The 7,955-nt window shown below is 50.6% G+C and overlaps 1 protein-coding gene across 1 annotated transcript in view; it reads right to left on the bottom strand.

Annotated features, from left to right (window-relative positions):
* The window catches only part of LOC104284404 (multidrug and toxin extrusion protein 2-like), a 45,899-nt gene that overhangs the window by 9,402 nt on the left and 28,542 nt on the right, over positions 1–7,955 (bottom strand). The window lies entirely within an intron of this gene.

The raw sequence follows: 7,955 nt of genomic DNA, 5'->3' as shown, positions 1-7,955 counted from the left end.
CCGCCCGCCCCGCCCGCCGTGCTGCGGCCGTGGGTCGGGGACATCTCCGTGGGTCGGCGGGAGCTGGGGGGGCACCCCAACATCCCTCCCTCCGTGTGTTGGCCGGAGCCCACCGTGGGCTTTTGGGGCACATGTGCTGGTGAGGGACCTGGGGGAGTTGTGTGGGGAGTAGGGGACTCCCCCCCTATTTGTTAACTGACATCTGGAGCTCTCCTACGTGTTGGCTGAGGGATGGGGACCCCCCGGGGACCTCACACACCAGGGTTCACCAGAGGTCCCGAGACCCCCATCCCAGGTGGTGGCTATGCACTGGAGACCTCCTTGTGCGGCAGTGGCTTGGGCCCCCCCATGTGCTGGCTGTCCCCTGCCATAGGGAGCTGTCAAAGGCACGGACATCTCAGCACATCCTCCAGGACCAAAGGGATGTCCCCTCTGCCATCAGCATTACGATTACGGGGGGGGGCAGCTGGCTCTGGGCAGCTTCCCTCTCTCCTCCATCCACCCACCAGCACCTGGGGGACCTGAGGATCGTCCCCCAAACCAGCGCTTCCCACCCAGCTGGAGCCCAGCTGCCAGGGTGTAAAGGTTTAAAGGGGGGCTGCCGGACCCTGCGTTTGGCTGGGGTGCCCATGGCCGTGTTTGCCCGGCACCTGGCAAGAAGGAGCTTTGGTGTGGGTGGGAGCTTGGGTTGTTACGGGAGCGAAATTCTACCTAAGTGCAGGTGCTTGTAACCAAGTAGCTGTAACCAAACCTATTTCTAATGCACGGAAAATTGCAGTGGAAAGTGGGACTGGGTTTTACAGCTGTTTAAACGCTGCCTTATAGCTGTGGTGTCACCACTCAGAAATGTAAAGTCTCGTTAATGTTTCACTTACCCCCCTGCCCCTTCAGGTATGATGTGACATCATGAAAAATTGTGTAGTAGCAGTGGTGAGTCATAGCCACTCTGAATTTATGTGCCATGATGAAATCAGGGTATTTCAGGACAAAAGAGTGCCTGATGCTGCTGCAGCCTGGGCTTGGGTTCCTCCTGATTTTGGTGGTAGTCAAGGGGGAAAGAGCAACTTGCAAAATTTACCTGGAGTTGTTTCTTCAAGAGATGCATATTTCAGTGTAGCCAGAGGATTTGATTCACAGATCACCAAAAGCTTTTTGCAAATGAGGAACGAACAATGTAATGTTCAATGTAAAGTTGGGGAGCATATTTTAACTTTGGAACAGTTTCTTCTTCCTTCTGTGGTGTTCATATCACCGTGACCCACCCTGGGTGTCTCGGGCCACCCCGATGCCCTTCGCAGCGGGCACAGGCTGGGCTCAGATAAACACTTTGCTCCTCTCCAGTGTGGGAAAGGAGAGGAACAAACTGGCTTGCAGAATGGAAATGTCCTGGGCCAATGTTTTCAGACACGGACACTTCAAGCCAGCCCCTTACATGAACGTTTTCAGAAACTCAATGCCCTTCTTGCCCTGGTTGCTCAGCACTGTTGCCATCTGTGCTCAGCTGAAAACAGGACTGCTCAGCACCACTGAAAAGAGACTGAATAGAGATTTTCACGCTCTTCTTAAGACAGTCAACGTGCAAACCCCTGCCACATATTCTGGGGGTGGAAAAGGGGCTGAAGAAATGGAAGAGAAGGTGTCACTCCAGTCTCGTGCTAGGTAGAAGGCAGCAATTGTCACTGGTGTTTTCTGCAAATGGCTTGGCTTCGTGCGGGGTTTGTCGAGCTGGGGCTGCCGCTTCTCTCCGTGACACTGCCCTTCCCTGCGTCCGGCGGAGCAGCGGGCGGTTGGGGGCATGTGCTGCCTGAGGGACAGCATTTCGGTGGCAGCTATGAAGAAATAGAAGTAGTCAGCAGTGACTGATGAGTGTCCTGGCTGGTGGTGTGACTGCTGTCGCCAGCCCAGCTATATGATGGCCAGGGGATTCCTGCAGTGCCGTTATCTCACGTGGAGGCAGGAGGGGAAATGACAAGACTCAGATGGTGCCATTCAGGGTCCTCAAGGAGCAGCACAAGTGTGAGTCCCTTTGAAGTTTACTTGTGACCCTGCTGAGATCAATACCCTGGGCTAGCAAAGAGGTGGCAGAGAATCAGGCAGAAACTTGGGGAAAAGGGCTTTGAAAAGAATAGGGCGAACTTTGAAAAGGCTTAGGGGAGAAAAGTTACCTCCCGGCCTCAGGAGACGGATACTGGATGAGCCCGTAGAGACCCGAACACATGTAGATGGGCTGTGATTGAAACCCGCCTCTTGTGTTTTGCTGCTGCTGTTTGAAATCAACTATATTTGCTTTCAGAAGAGCTGTTTCCTGTTTCTGTGATCACACGTGGATGCCAATCTTGCTGGGAAGCAGCAAGGGCTCCCCAGGACCTGGTCTGATGGGTGGGGGTACCCGGAGGTCTCCCTTATCACTGGCACGACAGATCTGGACCTTGGCAGCTGCCCGGCAAGATTTAGCAGGCCTCATCTGCCGGAGCCCCCCAACAGATGGGGAGGGTCAAAGGTACCGCTAGCCTCGCACCGAGCTGCGCTCAGCAATCCGGATATTAACAGTATTGCGACACCAGTTAGAAGAATTTGAAGGGTCAAATTCCTTTGGAGTATAACATCGTTGAACTCAGTCATTTCAGACCTCCAGTGAATTTGGAGCAGCATTTTGGAAGGGTGATACCTTAACACAGACCTGTTTAAAGGAGTTAATGTGTGACCAGCTACAAACTGTCTGGAGCAGACAGATGGCCTGCCCTGTTGGAGCTGGTTTCGGCAGCTGGGACCCTGTGCGGTTCTCAGCGATGCTGATGTGAATCCAGAAGAAAGCAGCTGAGGGGAGAAGGATTGCAGTTGCTTGCATCATCTGTAGAGCAGAATTAGGCCTTTTTTCTCTCCAGATTTCCAGCAGTATGACTACCCAGGGCTTTCTCTAGAGACGTATGTCCATATTCTGAAACGCAGCCAACATCCCGTTACTAAAATAAACCCCACAAATGTACCGTGTCTGGAACCATTGCGATTAAGAGCTACCAAATAAGAAAAAAATGTCAGAGCACAATGGATTTATGTCAAACACTCGACTGTTTGAAGAGCGTGCCTTTCTTTTAAGAGACCTTGCTGTTGGCTGATGGCCAGGTACCGTGGAAAATCCACTGCCCTCTGTGCAACATGCAGTTCAGAATACAGCTAAATTGAAATCTGAAGAGCCTTTTGCAATCAAATTAGTTTTTATTTAAGCACCACGGCATAGGATCAGATGATCAGAGCCGTTGGTGGATACAGCACACGGATTTGGGGCTTGTCAACAGGGAGAACGAACCAGAATAGCCATCTTCAGATAGCTCCCCTTGCGTGATGACCTGACTGCGAAGAAAGTTACTGTATTTTGGAGCAGTGAGTCTGTTAGCAAAACATGCTAATGATCTTAGACTACAGTGGCCCAGCGTAGCCTCTCTACTGGGTACACAGGGTTGTTTTTTCTGTTTTAACCCCATGTAAGTGTCCTCAAGTCCATCCTGATGATTGACGTGGCTTCCTCAGACGCAGGAGAATCGGTGTTCCACTGCTCCCCGCATCTCCAAGGTTTAATTAATGTTCAATAATGTCGAAGAACATCACGTCTAATAATGTTTTAAATGCTGCTAGCTGGTGATGCAGCTGCTGCACTGCAGTGGTTACAGGACCTGCAGTTACACAGCTGCCAGAAAGGTTGAAGTTGGGAGTGAGCAGCTCTCAGGGGTCTCTAATCATCCTGGGTGTTCTTATGGCCCATAACCGCTATTTTTTGGCATGGACAGCCACATAAACAGGACTGTTCACACCATTATTTGTCCCAGCTTGCTAGTGCAGACGTGCCTCTGTAAGAAGGGTTATAAAGCAGCTTGAAACTGATATTTACAGTGGATGGAATTTGTCCAAAAGGCAGTTGCCTGATTAAAAAAAAAAAAGAAAAGCAAGGAGAAATCTAGCATCTCACTGGCAGTCGCAAGCCTGGCATGGCCTCAGTGCCTCTGCATTGCTGCGCATCCGCCGCTGCGTGCTGCCGCCTGCCCCGTGCCCTCGCAGCGCTGCGTCTGCTGGGAACTAAGGGGGGCTGCTGGAAAACTGCCTTCCCAAAGACCGAGACCGACCGGACTGTTTCTCTCTCTTCTCTTGGTAAATAGGGGGTTTCTTTGCTGGGCCCAGGTGAGGGCTGGGGGTGCCGCTGTCCCCCTCCGCCGGCAGCCCCGGTCCCCGGGAGGTGGCGCTGGAGCCCCGCCGGCTCTTCTCTAAATAGTGCAAAAATACAAGATCTGGTCAAAGGGGATACAGTGTTAGAAACAGCACCTAGGAAAAAAAACACGAATAGGGGTTAGGGAAATGCAGATTGGTGCTATCTCTGTACAGACAAGAATCTGCTTATTAAAAGCCCCGTGGTGTCATCTTGGCTCTTTAATTCCAATGTCTCGAGTTGGTTCTCAAATGGGCATCCTGAATCCGTGGTTCTGCTGCGGCGCCCGCAGGTGGGCAGACACCCACCCACAGCGGGATTCCTGCAAGCGTTCCCATGGTTTAACCTCCGTTTAGTCCCGCCTCACGTTGTGATGTTGTTCAGTAAGAAGAGCCGTTTCCTCACTTTATTTTTATTGTTCTTTAAGAGAGAGAAAGGCTTTTTACTTGTTCTGTGTTACAGAGCATCTTGTGTCTTCTTTGTTCACTAAAAATGGGGCCAGACAAATTATCTGCAGCCATAAATGTTATTTTTACTACAGAATATTTATATCGCCACATGGGTTGGTTGAGTTCAGGGCCGCAGACTTAAAAAACAACTTCCCTGCCCTGAAGAGCCCAAATACTTAATTAAGGCAGATAAGGCAGGACAAATAAAAACAAGACAAAACTCCTCTTGCTTTGAACCACCTCTAGGGAGCAGGTCTTGGCAAAAGAAAAGAGAGATTGTAAAGCTGTAATAATAATAATGATAATTAATTGTATTTATAAAGCATCCCCTAATGGCTCTGGATGCTATACAACGATTTTAAATACAATTGAAAGCAACAACAGTAAGACACCAAACAAGAAGCCAAATAAGGAAGTGTTGTAAAAATAAAGGTGTCTTTTACAGTAGCTATCAAGATTTAAGAGTGCTGGTCTGGGGCTCTTTCAAAAAGTAAAATGGAGAAGATGTCCAACCTGCGCACACACTTTGCTGCCCACATGTTGTCGCGGTGCCGGTGCAGCTGCGTATCTCGAGGGAACACGTGCGGATGCTCCAAAACCAAAACCCACAAACCTCAGCCCCGCAAACCCGTCCTCGGGACTCAGCCTGGCACACACTCATGCATTTATTTTGCTTTACCGACGTGCGAGAGCGGAGGGCGCGTGTGCGTTTGCCGGCGAGGGCAGGCGGGTCAGGCTCTGCGGCACGGACTCACGGACGGATGTCAGTCCGTAGCGGCCGAGGATCCACACTGCAGGGAATTCCGTGGGCTCGCGGACTACGGACTGTGACTGCAAAGCGCAAATACATTTTAAAGCCTGGTTTGCATGTCACTGTTTACGCTTTATTTCCTTTCTGTATTCCAGCCAGCCAGACGGCGTAATTCAACGCAGCCGAATTTACTTGTGTTTACACTTCTAGATTGGCTTTCAGGTTTTTCCACCCGCCATTGATAAGGGTAAACACGTATTTATGTTAGATTTGGGAAACAAAGACAAGACGCACTCTCGTTCTGTGAAAGCTTGCTCTACCCCAACCCACGGGGGCTGGGGTTTAAAGGACGGGTGTCCCCAGGGGTGTCCCCACGGGTGTCCCCATGGGTGCAGGTATTGCACGGGGAGCTGGGGGTGGGCTGCGGAGGTTTGCAGGACGGGCAACTCGGGGCGAGGGCAAGCTCGCCGCTGATCCCCAGCAGTCACTCCAGCTCTTGGTGGCGGGACAGAGCGGTGGGACGAGGCCATCTCCTCGTGTGGTGGGCACCGCCATCCCTCCCTCCCTCCCTCCCTCTCCCCGGGGTCCTGTGGGGAGGGTGGGGTTTTTTTTTTTTTTTTTTTAGCTTGAAAGCAGATTTGCATACAGGATTTGTCAAACAGTGGGATGTATTTTGGAAAGAGAGAGAATAAAGGTGGAGAAAAAGAGAAGGCTATTTCAGATGATTATGCCTTCCAGTTACATATATCTTCACACCCTGTATACTTATCTTCTGATATGTAAAGCCCCTATTTTCCAAATAAAAAAAACCTCAAGACCTTAATTGAAAACCAATATGTTGAAAAACAGAGGAAGAACCATTTCCTAATCCTGTATGGTAAAGTGATAAAAAGCCAGCTAACAGGATAATAAGATTAGGAATACAGTCTAATTGGTGATAAAATGTCAATATTCCAATAGATGTATACCAGTGGCCCACTAGATTTAATTAGGCTCTCTCAGCAAGCAATAAATCATGTAAAAGACGAATTGAAAAGGAAATCAGCTGACTGCTGTGAAACACTCGTGGGTTGGTTTACCAAAGCTAATCTTTGGGTAAATTAAGAACTAGCACAGACACATTAAACACAGGATTTGAAAAAAAGACCAATGTCTAATATTAGTACAGGATTAAGAGATTACACATGAAAATCTAAAGGCACTGTTGATCTGCTCAGGTTTTAATTATGATCTCATTTATTGATATCATAAAAAAAGCACTAAGAAAGATTCAAATGAAGGGAAGCACTAGACTGGAAAACTGGGCTGCTTACGCACAGCCCCATTCTAGAAAGGTTTCATGGCGCTGGCCTCGACGGGCCCCTCAGAGGAGCGGGGCGAGTAGGCGAGGCGTGTGGGTAGCCACTCCGCCGAACCCAAGCCCGGGACCCCCTGCTCCGCTGGGGCTGAGGGGAGCAGGCCGCGGTGCGGGCCGTGGGCAGGGTCCCCGTGGGCTCCCGCGTGGGTTTGGGCTCAGAAAAGGGGCCATGGCCTCCACTGGCCGTGGGGGAGGGCGTTTGGTGGTTGAGGAGCGAGTTGGTGCCCGGTTTGGAGGCTGCCGGGCGATTTGGTGCGATGGTGTTGGGTATTCGCCTTCATTTATCAGCTGGTGCGTTCGATACTCTGGAAGTTCCAGCCCCGCTTCCGAAGAGTTTAATTGGAAAGACAGATATTGGACAAAAAGCGCTCTGTAAGGCGCGGACAGGGAAAGCTGTGAGGGACGGGAAGGCAAAGGCTGGGCTTCCAGAGCCCAACGAGCTCACATTGGTAGTTGTGGGGTTTTTTTGTTGTTTTTTTTTTTTTATTTTTTAAAAAAAGTCTTTACAAATCTAATCTCTGGAAGCTATTGAGTAAGAATGGAAAAGATGGTGCCCCACTGTGCCATTTCTAAACATCTTTCCGGTGAGCGGTCGCGGCCGGCGGTCTGAACACAGCGCTGGCTCGGCTCTCGGCGAGGTGCGGTCTCCGCTTCGTCGGGGAACGGGGTCACGCCGGTACCCACAGGGCTGGGGGGCAGCCGAGCCCCCCTTGGGTATCCCCTGTATCCAGGCTTTGAGGAGCCATGTTGGGATGAGAGGGATCACTTCTTCCTCAACGGGTCTCTGAACCCTCCTCTGCCGGCACTTCCGCTGTTCGTTAGGCAAAGGAGTCGTTTAAGGAAAAGTTGGCTGTCCGTCTGGCTGCGCCGTGTGATGTCCCCTCTGCTGAGAAGATGCGTAGCTATTTTGAAACCCAGATTCGGCTTTTCGGCTGGTTTGCTGCAGGTTTTTGTTGCTAAACCCCTGGTTCTGCAAAAGCTGGCGTTTAACACCGTGCACCCGGATGATGCTGATGAAGGCCCCCCGTTTGCGCCCTTTGAAATTCAGGTGCTTCTAACTGGGAGCTTGCAGGAATCATCACTGCTCGAGGTCTGAGATCACGTTCATTAACAAGGGGAGTTGTAACAGAAGCTTCATCCTTCAGAGAAATTACAGTTTAATTCCGGTGTCTTTAAAACCAAACCCTCTTCCTGCAGGGA

This window comes from Charadrius vociferus, unplaced genomic scaffold, assembly GCF_000708025.1.
Source record: "Charadrius vociferus isolate BGI_N301 unplaced genomic scaffold, ASM70802v2 scaffold793, whole genome shotgun sequence".
NCBI classification, from domain to species: Eukaryota; Metazoa; Chordata; class Aves; order Charadriiformes; family Charadriidae; genus Charadrius; species Charadrius vociferus.
Note: the sequence above shows the minus strand (reverse complement) of the source record. Positions and strands in the feature narration are given on the sequence as shown.